This window comes from Crocodylus siamensis, chromosome 4, assembly GCF_052110815.1.
Source record: "Crocodylus siamensis isolate JL-2025a chromosome 4, ASM5211081v1, whole genome shotgun sequence".
NCBI classification, from domain to species: domain Eukaryota; kingdom Metazoa; phylum Chordata; order Crocodylia; family Crocodylidae; genus Crocodylus; species Crocodylus siamensis.
The window spans coordinates 126,403,726-126,418,212 of NC_143398.1; the positions used below are offsets into that span (position 1 = coordinate 126,403,726).

Sequence of the window (14,487 nt, forward strand, 5' to 3'; positions counted from 1 at the left end):
TCCAGCAGGATTTTCCCTTGCAAATTGACAGATTGCAAGGAAATGTAGAGTGCTGTGCTCATGAGAGAAATGAGAAGGGAATCCTAGGAGTTCCTTTCCTCCAGGCATTTCAGCTAACTGTAGATCTAGCTAATGGGGTGTTATGGGAGTTAAAAGGAGGACCTGCAGAAGTCTCTGCTGTGCATCGTTGTGCTGCCACCCTAACCTCCATTAGTGATCCATGGGTACAGAAATTTCCCAGTTTGTAGACTAAACATAAGGTGGAGTGTGGAAAAACAAATGCTGAAGTTTTGATTGAAGGAAAAGATCTCCCTCCTCAAAGGCAGTAAATAAATACCCAGCTGCAGCAAAGGAAGGCATTAAAGATACTATAGACTGTCTCTTAGAACAAGTACATGCAATTCACCAGTATGGCCAGTCTTCAGACTGTCCCTGGCAAAGCTTTGCCAATTGCACACAGAGTGCCACTAGAAAGCCACTCCGGTTTTGTTATGGAACTAAAGCTATCCCCAGCTCCAGTCCGTTCTTCTGTAAGCCATTGTGGACTCAAGAGGAACCTGTACCATAAGTGATTGGATTCTACCAGTAGGAGCAGGAGTCTCTATAATTGATGCTGCAAATATAGAAGTTCTTGCTAATAAATTGTCATACGCCACTGAAAATATGGGGAAAATGGGAACTCCATTAACCGCATCTTTAAAAATGTTAAGTGAGGAACAGCAGCTAATAAGTAAGACATTTCCTGGGTGGGAATGACTCATAGAAGGGGATGAAGAGTTAATGATGTCTGGTGTAGTCTCTCCAAAATAATGTATTGGCTTTAGCGTGTGAACAAGCTCAGGCTCTCACTCAAAATGTCATCATGGGAATGATTCGGCAAGCCATGATGGGACAAATTCCCATGGAAGCAATCAACCTGATTCGGCCCCATGCAACGGAAGAAGAATTAGCCCTCCAGCCCTGGTGAAGATTAGTTACATTTTGTACAATCACCACCAGCAAAGCTTGCAGTTATTCCTTATAACTGTGGCAGGCAAGGAGATTAGAACAATCCACCCAGTAGCCCCGTTAGGATTACAAATTGATGATAGTTCAGTAATGTACTCCAGAGATCATAACACTTGGGCCTGGCAGAAAGATAATGCGTGGAAAACAGTAAATGTAAAAGCGTGTAGGAGAAAAGAAGGTTTGGGTTACATCTATGAAGACCAAGCCTTGGAGGAGCATGATGAATGTTTTTTCCCACAACCTGAGAACAAAAGTCTCACTGTTCCTTCTATGTTATCCAAGAAGGGGAATCTGCTATTGTTTATGTGGGTAAAGCAAGTGTGTGCATGAGAACAAGATGCGATATTGAATTAATTAATGGATATTGGATTCAACCTATGGTGCCTTATATTAATCGCTGTTTCTGTAATGTAACCACCATTGATACTTGTGATCTTAAGTTTACTGTACCTATATGGACCATACAACATTTGAATGCCTACCCTGAGGTCTACAAAGAGGTGTCCCCCATTTTACTAGGAATGGGTCTCATTGCCATTAAGAAACTATTAATTCATTCCTCTTTACAAGTTGAACTACAAAGACTCAAAACTTTGGGAGACAATGGCAAACTCGAGATTCAACACCACAGTCAGGAGATCTCTAAGCTAGCAGCTACAGTTAAGAATGCAGGCCATCGCTCCTGGTGGGAGGTTTTGTTCAGGTGGAGTCCCAATGTAACAGGTCTTTTAAATGTCACGCTTCACCCCATTGTAGTAATCATTAGTTTTCAAATTATACTAGTAATTGGTCTGATGCTACTAGTTTGCTGGATCCAGAGACTGATGCGATGACTGCAATGAATAGACCAGAACCAGTACCATGGAGCAAAGATGTGATGCGGATACTCGCTCAATGCAAGCACCCCATCAATGGGGGAAATTGTTACCTCTCAGCTCCATGTTCTTGGGGAACCCTGACACAGGATGCAGGCTGACTCACAAAGAATCCCCCCTCCCCTCCCCTCCTCTACCTAAACAGAAACCAATTAAGATGCAGTGGGAGACACACCTAACACCCAAGAGTGAACAAGACTGAAACAACTGCCCTAGCTCTCATTTGCATCCGAGATGGAACCAGATGACCATTCATTTACATGAGAGATGGAGAAAAGAAAGCCTGAAGCAGAGACCACAGTAAATTCTGGGATCAGAGAAACAGGGGAGCACTGCATGATGGGGAATCTGTGCTCCAAATGCTAATCAAGCTGCATTTACACACACCCAGCTCAGCATTTATCAGACCAGTTCTAATCTGGATTTACAAAGGACTTCCCGCCTCCCCCCACCTCTAAGCAGAAGTAAACTTTACTAGGCATCTTGGGCCGTACATTCCCCCGTCCCACTATGGGAGGCCTATTTAAACTTGATTGACTAAAACTCAGTTGCCGGGTTAGAGAATGCTGAGGCAAAGAGACCGAGTCTGAGGGGGCATGGGCAACATTAGAACAATGGTAAAGGGTTCATCACAGCGTCCAGCCTGTTGGAGCCCTGACCACAAGTGTTGTCATACTTTTCCCGGGACGATTGGTGGAAGTCCTCCCCTCCCAAAGCTTATGAACACTCCAATAACTGCCTTAAGTCTGTTAAAAGATCTGGAAAAGTCATGCTAAGCTGAGGCTTGTTCACAACTAAAAATCCAAAACCCTGATGCTGCAAGCTATCTATTGTTTCTGAAGAAACCAGGAGATATCTCATCAGTATATCTGCTATCCATAGGAATTTCAAGCTGGGTCCCAATTGTCTGGTTACTCCCTAACCTTATGTTTTTCCTGAGTATCAATCAGTTTCCTGAGATGTTCCAAACCAGATAACCCCTTGTCAATAGAAAAGACAATTTTTTTACACTGTTGAGAATGCTTGAAAGAAGCTAAACTGAGGGTATAAAAATCTGTAAAAAGCAGCAGTGTGTGTGCTGACACCCACTTTCTTCTGAAGAGGCTGAAGGAGGCAGATCATCTCCCTTCAAGGATCATGCTGAGAACTTCAACCTGTCAGCTTTGCAACCCGAGTGCCTTGGACTGGTTAGATCCCAGCTCTCTCTCTTTTCTCTCTAGGCATAAAATCCTGAACCTGAACTGTATTAGTTAAGCTTGAGCTAAGTTTCCCCAAATAGTTAGTGAAACCAGGGTAATACTGTAATTGTTTGTGTTTGTTTTTCCTTTGCATGTCTTTTGACTTTTATAGTCAAACTGGTGGTAACTGGGTATATTTTTCCTTCGCTACTTCTCCTTCCCCACTTGCTCTGCAGCAATGCTTCTTTTACCTAAGCTAACAACCCCTCTGAAGCCCAAAAATTCTGTGGGGTCTGCTCAGTCAAGAGGTTAAAGATCGGGATGTGCTGAGTTTGAAACACATAAGGGATCAGCTGGTACAGGCTGATTGACCCAGTGTCACTCAAACATGCCTTAATGAACTGAATTCTGGCCCACAAGGGTGTCAACTGGACACCCAGCTGGATTCAGAGGTATTCTGTTTAACTGTGTGCTTGTGTCTGACTGCAGTTTATTGTTGCTCTGATTAACTGATTCTTGGCATATGAAGGTATCAGCCTGTCCATGCTGATCAACCCGGCCAGGTCAGGCATGTCACACTAGTCTGTCTGTGTGTGTATGACTGATTTGGTGACTGGAGGAACCCAGTCCCATTGAAACTGAGTCCTGCAAGATAGCTCCACTGGGGGTGAGGACTTGCAGAAGGGAGAGATACAGCTCCGTATAGAAACACAAGCAGCACATTAATAGAATTACCAAAACCCTAGAAACATATCCCTAATAAATGAGCACACCCCAAAGTGATGGGCAAATCTTGTAACGCAGGGGTTGGGGTTAAACCACCCCTCCTCGCCTTTCACCAGGCCTGGCATTTCCTGGGGGCTCCCATGCCACTAGGAGCCCCACCAAGCCACCCTTCCCCAGCAGGGTACAGTTTCAGGTCATGCCCAGGAGCCTCCTAGCCATCCCCATTAGCTCCTGCCCTTACCTCCTACTGCTACCAGAGAAGCAGCTCCACTAGAAGATGTTGTTTCCTCAGTGCCAGGCATCAGACTGTTGCCTCCAGCCCTGTTGGCCTGAATCTCAAAATTGCCAGAGATGGGGCTGCACCTGTCGGCTACCTCTTTACACTCCAACGGTGCTCTGCCACACATCTTCCCCCTTAAAATAGTTCATGGGGAAGTTTCCCCTGCTGCTCTGCCGAAGCAGGCTCCCCTCAGAGCCTGTGAAAGCCCTCAAGTGGTGAGCACCTCCCAAAGGTGCTCTGCCACACACCTTCCCCTTAAAATGACAGGCTTCACCTGGCTGCCTTTACTGCTGGCCTTCACTGCAGCCCCTGACATGTGGCAAGCACCTCCAACTGTGCTCCGCCACAAGACACTTACGAGTGGTTTCCGAATCTCAACTGATTAGGGAACAGCTCTATGGCTGATTCCATGAGTCTTGACTGGCAGCATTTTTGTACGTGCAAAATAATATTTTCAGGAGTTCTTTATAAACTTAAAAGCCTGGAAGAAAAACAGCCATGTTCATTTGGCTCACACAATTTAGAGAGAAAAGGAAGTTTATGCTTAGATCTGACAAACGCACAATATTCTGTTTTGCCCAACTGGGGAAAATGTAGTCTTTTCCCCTCACAGAACTCATTATTAAATGTACATTTAGATGTTTACTTTAAAGATCTGTAAGGACCATACCTGTAAATGACCTGCAAAACTCTGCTAACTTCACACACTCTTCTATATCCAATTATATGTAGTGTTCACAAGCTTCCATGCAGGCTGTGGTGGGCCAGTAGGGGGCGCTCCTGCGTTGAGCTGCCCACCTCCCTGTGCCCGACCACCTGCCAGGCTCCAAATGCCTCCCTGGGGCGCCTTATGTCCAGCGCGACCCCTTCCTGGAGCACATACGCTAGCCTGGGGGTAACGTCGCCGCCACCACCCCAAGACTGGACTCACTCCCGGCCCTGTGTCCTTGGGGAAACACAGGCCTAATGTCCTACGGGTACTCGACCTAGTACAGGCACTTGGGGCACTTCCCCAAGTCTGGGGGCAAAAAGTACAGTCTCCCTTAGTCCGCAGACCTAAGGGGTCTCTTAGGCATAATTTAGACCCACCCCTCAATAAGTCTCCCACACCAGTCACAAAGGAAGACTTTACTGGTTACAGGGGTAGGGTGAAAATAGGGTACAAGATTGAGCAATATCCTAGAAATCCTAAAGAGCAAACAGTCTGGCTATGGTAGCCTTTTGATCACACATCTGAGTTACTGCCAGCTAGATATCTATCAGATCTTGAGTAACTTACTCACACACTTCATCCAGAGGCTGGTGAGATCCTTTCTAGCGTCCAGCTGTTCCTGGTTCATGAGTTTTTGGGGGAGAAGGCCCTTTCAGATGTTTATGCTCCTCTGAGTCCCCCCCTCATGGCTCCAGCCTGACCTCATGGCCGAAGAGACTGCCTCCTCGCCTGTCCTAACTTATATAGCCCCTGTGACCTCATTCACCTGGTCCAGTGGAGGCGAGCCCTGGTTGGCTGTCAGCCAACCAATTTGAAATACATCACCTGTTACCGGGCAGATTCCAGCCCACCAGGTAGATGCCCCTCACCCAGGTACCAGTCACATAGGTAGAGGGAGCAGGTTTCCCCCCTCCCTCAGGAACGCAGCCAGCTCAAGTTACCTAAAGAGACAGGGTAAGGGTGTGGTCTCCTCTGCTGAGCCCACCCTACTCAAATGGTCACAGCACAGAGATATTATCACATTGTCACAGGGCAGAGATTTTGGGGAGAAACCAAGGTGGCTTTCTCCCACACAGGCAACCTTGAAATCTGGTTTGAGTCACCCAATAATTGATAACATCCCACTTAGGACTGCTGCATTGTTTCAGCATGCACTTTTCACCGCATACAAGGTTAGAGAGAGAACATAAATTCTTACCTTAGCTTAAGACTCAGAGAAATATGTTCAGACACAATGTTTGTTATGGATCACGTTATTAGCACCTTTTGCACAAAAAACCCCTTAAAATAAGGAAAATTGTAGAAAAACCTTTCAAATATGCTTGAAAGGATATTAAGGAAATTCTTAAGGATTCATAGATTCAGATGCCAGGGTCAGAAGGGACCTCAACAGATCAAGTCTGACGCCTGCCTAACCAGGAACAAGTGCTGGGGTCAGATGACCCCAGCCAGATGCCTATCCAGCTTTCTCTTAAAGACCCCCAAAGTAGGGGAGAGTGTTACTTTAAATTCCAATTGCCAAATCAGGAGCAAGACCTTATAAAGGTGGATAAGATAAAATGCCATGTTTATTGATTATATTAATTAGATATAGAGGTTCAGACACACCACTCATATAGGCACACACAAATCATCATACATATCATGTATCATACACACACAAGGTTACTGCAGGATATAAATTATATAATTTATCTAATTTATAAAAACGGCTTATTATAAGGATATTAAGGATATAAATTATTATACCATAATATATATCCTCCTTTTCCTTTTATACAAATCCAGTGCTGAATACTTGATGCTATTTAAGTTAAAATAATTACATCTCTTATATATGACATATATTCTCCTAAAATCTGGTCATTTGGAATCCTTAAAAGTTTGCCAAAAACAAATGTGAGGGGGAAAAATAACACACAATGTAAGCACAAAAATTTAATTTTTCCTAGTGATCGTTTTCAAGAGTTCCTTACAAAAAGTCACCCTGCAATTTATTCAAATTTAATTCTATCTGTTTAATAGATAATGCTTTCTGCATTATGCAAGTTGTGCAAAAAACAGATATAGCAAAATACATTTCAAAAGCAAGGACAAAAAGGTGAAATGAAAACTGCTGTCACTGAGGGAATTACTTGCAAACCATACCGTGTGCACTCACACATGGGAATAAAGGAAACCACTGTAAATCCCATTCCCATGCTGTGAGAAAGATACTCTACACACCTTCTTCAAAGTCTAAGGCTCCATCCAGCAAACACCATGGCAGCAAACTTGCCCACACTAAACCCAGCAACCACAATGCAATTCTCTATTACCTGCAGAAATGGAAGCAAGCACAAAGCAGCTCGTTAGACCAGCACTGAGGTGCACACACAGATGGGTTAGAGGGACAACACCTGCAACCCAAATTTCTGGAAGACCCCTCACCTTGGAAGGTGCCCAAGATACTTTGGACCCATTTTTGTGGGGCTAGCTTCACCCAGAGGACCAAAAGTCTGGAGGCATGAGATACAAGAGCCCATGGCTGTGGGTGGAGCCCTTGGGGTGGCAACAGAATGTTGCCACTCCCAGCCCAGCAATGCTGCACCCCTCAAGACTTGCAGAGTCTTTATTCCTACTCACAGTCTTGCTTCAGGCCAGGACAGAGAGAGCAAGGGAGAACACCATTTCTTTTGCTGACAGAAAGCAAAGCTGGAGGAGGCAAGATCAGTCCGTCTCCAGTACTGCTCATGCTTCACAACTGGGCAGTGAGACCTCCCAAGAATAAACAGGGCAGCCCCTTGTCTAGCTTCACTTCTTGGAGAAAAACATTAAGTCACCTATCAATGGGGTTCCATGCATCCACCTGGGACAGTGGATCCATGTTGTGGCAGGAAGCCACCTTTGTTTCTCCCCAAAATCTCTGCTCTGAGAATTTGATTTAGGATGGGCCCAACAGAGGAGACACACCTTTACCCTATCTCTTTAGGTAACCTGAGCTGGATACATTCCTGAGGGAGGGGGGAAACCTGCTCCCTCTGCCTACGTGACTGGTATCAGCTACTTGGGTAAGGGGCATCTACCTGGTGGGCTAGAGTCTGACCGGCAACTAGTGATGTATTTCAAATTGGCTGGCCGACAGCCAACAGGTGCTGGCCTCCATTGGACCAGGTGAATGAGGTCACAGGGGCTATATAAGTTAAGACTGCCCAGGAGGAGGGGCCAGCAGCAGCCATGTGGGGGTCTCACTTAGAGAGGAGCTTTACCATCTGAAACTGGCTCTCTCCCCCATAGCTTATGACCTAGGAATGGCCTGCCTCCAGAGGGAATCTCCAACAGCCTCTGGATGATGCTTGTGAGTAAGCTACTCAAGATCTGATTAGATATATCGCTGGCAGCAACTCAAACATGCATGATCAAAAGGCTACCTCAGCCAAACTGTTTCGTTCCATGGGATTTCTATGATATTGTTATACCTTGTACCCTATTTTCACCCGACCCCTGTAATCAATAAAGTTCTCCTTTGTAACTGGTGTAGGAGACGTATTGAGGGGTGGGTCTAAATTATGCCTAGGAGGCCCCTTAGGTCTGCAGATTAAGAGGGACTTTCCTTTTTGGCCCCAACTTGGGGAAGTGCCCCAAGTGCTTGAACTGGGTCGAGTACCCATTGGACTATTAGGCCTGTGTTTCCCTGAGTACACAGGGCCAAGAGAGCCCCTTCTTGGAGTGGTGGCAGCTTATGTTACCCCCAAGCTAGTGAGTGAGCTCCAGGAAGTGGGTCAGCCAGATGTGAGGCAGCCCTAGGGAGGCACTCAAAGCCTGGAAGGTGGTCGGGTGCAGTGAGGTGGGTGGCTCAGTGCAGGAGTGCCCCCTACTGGCCCGCCACACATCACCAATTTTAAGCACCTGCCTCCTCCCTGTTTCTGTTTTGCCTGCCGCCAGATGCTTGCGCCTCTAGTAAAAATCCTGCTGCCTAGAGGCACCAAGTAAGTTAAGAGGCTTTTCACCACAGCTGACAAGCAGCCAGAACACATGTAGGAATGACAGACCCACTGAATCAGTGGTCCACAGGGCTTGGATGGGTCTGTCCTCACTGTCTTCAGCCTTCAAACAGACAGAACTGTAGTTTCATTTCCTCTTTTCAGTACTGACAGGAACATGCCTACAGGCTGCTAAAGAGATTGCTAGTTATCAATCATGCCCTATGCTGTAAAACACACAAATGTTGATCAGTGTTAATGGCCTTGTTACACAGTAATTTTGGGCAGCACCTGCAGTTCTTAAACCCTGGACTATCCACCTTAAAGTTGTTTTAAGCACTCATTATTTGGCTCAAAGTTACACCACTCCAGGGCAGGCTTGTCTTTGATCTGTACTATCCAGCTCCTATTCCATTAAGGTGTGGCCACTCCTCACAGACCTGCCACTCAAGTTGAAGCCCTCCAGTATTCCAGGATCTCTCACATACCCCACCCATAAACCAGAGATAGAAGCCTATCCTGGTTTACCAGCCTGGTAGTGGCAACTCACAGATACAGCTCCTAATCTACCCTGCCCTGCCCACTAGTCCTCTAGTGTCAGTCACAGCTGTGCAGGTGAGGGACAGTCAGGGAATGTTTCTAGAGTAAGCATGTGACTGCTTCAAACTCCAAGCTAGCACTAACAGTGATCAGCATTTGTGGGGCTCACAGCATCAGTGTAACATGGACCTTAACAGTGCTAGCTTGGAGTTTGGAGCAGATGCTTTGAGCAGGGGGATGGACTAGATGACCTCCTGAGGTCCCTTCCAACCCTAATTTTCTATGATTCTACATATATCCATATATATTCAAACGCAGATATGTGTGCATATACATACAGGTCAATACTACTTAGGTTAACAAGGGTTACACCTACATACTGAGAGAGTTAACTCACCATGGACAACGCCCTAGTTTTCCTCATACACAGAAACACAGTGCTAATCCTGGGTTTTGTTGTAATTCTGAACTACTGAAGCTGGTCTTGCATTCACACAAAGGCCTCTTTTACAACAGCATAATAAAAGGAGGTCTTTAATGTGAGTGAACTGATGTCTACCTTTATTCATTTTTTTTATTTCTATGCTGCCATCCCCCAAAAAGTCTCAGGAAGAACAAGATCAGTCATAGGAACAGATAACATATTTAAGTACAACAGTGAATGAGAAGAGTTCCCCAAACAGTATCTCCAAACTTAACATCACCTGCTAAACAATTGCTCAAATAAGAACAGCTTTTACAATGCTTCTGGAAGATGTACATGCTTGGGCTGTGACAGGCCTAAGGGGGAAGGAAGTAATGACCTGGATCGGGGTGTTAAATATACAGCCCACAAACCAGATCCGGCATGTGGAATTCAGTCATCCAGGCCACAGGCCTTCTTGTTGAATGGGCCACCAAGTCTGTGGTCCAGTTTCAATCTCTGGGACTCACTGACATGGATACCAGACTCCTGCAGAAGTGACATTCATCCCTGCTGTTTCAACCTAACTTCAGAACCCAGGGAGTTCACACTACTTACCTCCCTTCCTTGCCTCACATGTCACTGATATCGGAGTTTTTAGTCACCCCTAGAGACTCAGATTGGCAGCAGGGAAAAAACAAAAACAAGCAACAGTGGCATTAACAGCCTGGGTTCCAGGGATGCGCTGAAGCAGGAACCACAGAGCATGCCCCTTCCCAGGTCGTCCAACCCATGGGAAGCCCCACAGACCAAATCTGGCCCACAGGAAACTCTGTGGTCTGGGTCCAGCCTGCAGGGCCCAACAAATCTGACACTTCCTGCTAGGGATTTCTTCTCAATGAGAATCAAGTCCTTGTTGTTAACATTTTAGATTTCCTTTGTCAAAAGGATTTAGTCTTAAAAGGTAAAAACTACTTCTGCCCAAAGCCCCATACAATTCCTGTAAACCTTATGTGATCATAGAATATGCAGCTCTAAATATTTGTTGTGTCCAACAAGAAAGAACAAGAAGCTGAAAAACATTTGCTTTATCCCACCCCGCATGAGGGAGCTGGTGGATGAAACAGTTATGAAATCTGCAACAGACAGACTTGGAAATCTGTCCGGAGCAGTCTAGCATGATATTCTACATGCTAGAGGCGTGGTGGTTCTTGTGTTTAGGAATGCAGCATCACCAACTGCTTTTGTGCTCCTTGGGGATCACTGTAAGCTCAGGGGCAGGGGCAAGGGGATCTCTGTCTGTGGTGTCCACAGGAACAAGGGGTTGATAGCTTTTTTCAGACCTCCAATACAAGCAGCAGAAAGGGAGAAAGAGGATTTCTCTGTTCTGTGGCTGCTGAACAATGCCCTGCCTGCCAAATTCCACTGCCATGCTCCACAACCAGAATAAACTGGATTTAGACAATGTATTGTGCTAGCTGAGGGCCCTGGGAATCATACAAAGGAAAGATTAGAGGTCCAAGGTGTTGAAGTAAATTCTCTCTCAGAATAAACGGTTTGGGGTGTTCTCTAGCAGTATGATTCTCTCACTTTACCCCAACTCCAGACCTGGGGTAAATGGCTAAAAAAGGGGTAGTATAAGAGCTAGGGTCCAGGCCTAGGCCCCTGACAGCCTCCACCAGAGTCCTGGTCTCCAAATTATAAGAGCAAGAGGTGCTGGATTTTTCCTCAGACACTAATGATTTTGAAATGGCATCTTTCCTGGCAAAGTTGTCGCTGGCTGGAGAAGTTTGTGGGCGTGGGGAAAGGCGGGGAGGTTCCAGAAATCCAATAAAAGCTCCTGTCTTGCTGAATTTTTCCTGTTCAGGTATGAGCTGTTCCAGGTGAGTGGGGAGAACAGAACCACAGAAGAATTGGATTTTTCCACAGAGAAAGTGACTGGGGGTTGTAAGACTCCAGCATACTCACAGCCTACACAGCTGGATTGACAGAGCTGGGACTCATATCTGCCTGAGGCCAGGGATGGCTAGATTTAGAAATGCAGCAGGGAGTTTCCAGGGTGGCAGGGACAGTATTCGAGTCACACCCATAACAGTATCCTGCTTCCTTCAAACTTTGCATGATTTGCTAGTCATATTACCTGTAATTCAAGCATATAAACTTTCCCAGGCACAAAGTGGTAATAGCCACATCCCAGAGCTAGGGACCTACTTAATTCACAGTTTCATTGATTTCAGAAACTGCAAAATCCAGGATTGTCCACGAAATCCGCAAAATCACCAAAAAAAAAAAAAACAACTTAAAAATGAAATGCTGACTCCCCAGTTAGTGGAGGCTGAAAATCCATACTGAGAAATTCTAAAGACAATATCTTTATGTTTTAGCCGAGTTTTATAAGCACTAGATCAGGGATGGGCAATTATTTGGGCCTGAAGTCCACATGGGAAATTTTGATGAGCTGTCACAGGGTGCTCAAAATCCCCCTTCTCTCCACCATGAACTGCAACAATTTACCAAACTCCCTGTGGGGCTGCCAGCAGGCAGAGCGGTGTTCAGGAGTGCAAGGGGCAGGTGAGGCTGGAATCATGGAGCTGCATTACCAGGAGGTATGGGGGGGGCCATGTGTATGTGGGGGGGTGCTGTCTGGTCAACAGGTCCCAGAAGGCTGCTGGGGGGCGTGGGGGGCGGCAGGTGGCATGTGCTGCAGAGTTCATCCAAGCACTGCAGTCCTCACTGCCATTAGCCCTGCCCACTTGCACAGGAGCAGGCCATGCCGTGCTCCCACCAGCACCCACACCTCGCCCCTGTCATGTTTGTTCTGCTCCCCTGCCTCCAGCAGCAGCTTTTGCTCCTGATTTTGCCCCTGCTGTGCCACTCTGGATAGGTGGGGGCATCTTCATCCAGGCAGCTCCTACCCCAGAACATGGGGCTCCAGCTCCCAGGAAAGCAGAATGACTTCCATTTACAATACATTTTGAATGACTAAAAACATATAGTAGAAGGCAGCATGTAGGAAAAAAAATCATATTACTATAACCAGTGACACAATATGAACAAAGTTTCTTTTAACAGAATTGAAATTCACAAAAACAGGAACATGGGTGTATGCTCTGAGCAGCTGAGTGCTGCTCTCTGAGTCCTCTGTGATTGCTGCCTGTGTCTGACAAAAGCCCTAATGAGGGAGCAGAGCCAGTTCAGGCCCAGTAGGGTATAAAAGGAGACTCCAGGAACAGCCCAGGAATGAGTGAACAGGGACAGCAAACAAAGCAGTTTGCTGGGAGTAAGAGGAGGAAGGGGAAGAGGAAGAGGAGCCTGGCACCAGGTATCAGATCCTGCTCTGGGAAGGTAAGTGAGCCAGGGCTGTCTGTGTGTTACGGTTCATGACTGCTTGCTTGGTGGGCTGTGTGTTTGAGCATGTGTTCTGAGGAACTGGGTGTGCTGCTAGCTGAGTCATTTAACAGAAATCCAGGTTTTCTGTTTCCTGAGGAAAAACACAGGTTTTCCCTTTTGAAGCAGGAAACCACAGGTTTCCCCTTCTGCAAACAGCTCTCTGCAGGCTGACAGAGTTCCGGTCTGTAAGAGCAAGGGTGGAAAATCCAAAGCGCTGCCCGAGGCAGTGGACCCTGAGAATCTAAGTCAGTCAGGGTTGGTTCAGGCTCACTTACCCCAAAGCTTGCAAGAGGGGAAGTGGGGCAGAGGGGATGCCCTCCCACACCCCTTTAGGGGCCTCTGCCCCACCAGCTTCAGGACCCTTCCCACACCCCTCAGGGCCCTCTTCCCTTCCTCCTCTACATGCACACCCCTACACCTCCTCTCACAGCCTCGCCAAACCCCCTCATGGCCCCGTGCCCTCCTCCCGTACACATACACAAACTTAGAGTCCCCTACACACTCCCCTCAGGGGCTCCTGCCCCGCCCTTTACCCCTGTCATGGTCCCCTGCTCTCCCTCGCTACACACTCCTCAGGTCCCCCTTCCTCATACACACAGAGATCCCAAAACACACACACAAGGAGTTTGCTCTTCCCCACCCAAACAAACATGCACACACACAGCTCATATTTGATATCCTGAGTCTCACACACCAGCCCCAACCCTGACCACCCCTGCCACTACTTTCCTAGCATCCTAGCGCACAACAGCTACATTAACTGGCAGTGTGTGTGGTTGCAGGGTGCACTCAATCCATGCCCCAAACTCCAACAGCATGGAAATAAAAGCTCTTTCCTTTATTATCTTATGTTCTTTTGCACATTCATATTACCTGCAACACTGGGGATGAGGCAGTCCACTGGTCCACAAGATTCTTTCTTCCAAAGTCTCTAAAAAGTGCCAAGAAAGCCCTTAGCTTTATGGCATTTTTCCTCTCTAATGCAAAACCTCAGGCTTGTCCAACACGCGGCCCGCCAAGCCACTTTATCTGGCCCGAGGTGCCTGCTTCGCGCTCTACAGCAGTGGCGGCAGGGCAGCGGTGAAGCGGGCAGGGTCGGCCTGCGGGCTCCAGCAGGCAGCGAGGGGAGGGGAGCTGCTTACCTCAGCGGGGCCGGGCTCATCAGTGAGCCTGAGGGCTGCGCAGCACGGGGCTGCCCCAGCCGCACCTGATCAGATGAGCTGGGGACAGCGCCTGCAACGTCTCCTCTGGCTCCACCCCTTGTCCCCAGCATGCGGCCAGGGGAGCTGCAGCATGGCCCACGCCCTGCCTGCATGCGTGGTGGATGGAGGCATGAGGTAAGTTCCCGTGCGGAGCTGGGGGCGCCACAGGGCCGAGCCGGAGTTGCGGGGCACGCAGTTGCTGGTGCCGGGC

The 14,487-nt window shown here is 47.3% G+C and overlaps 1 pseudogene; it reads left to right on the plus strand.

Annotated features, from left to right (window-relative positions):
* Positions 1–663: 663 nt before the first annotated feature.
* On the plus strand, positions 664–1,886 carry LOC149866466 (uncharacterized; annotated as a pseudogene).
* Positions 1,887–14,487: the final 12,601 nt, after the last annotated feature.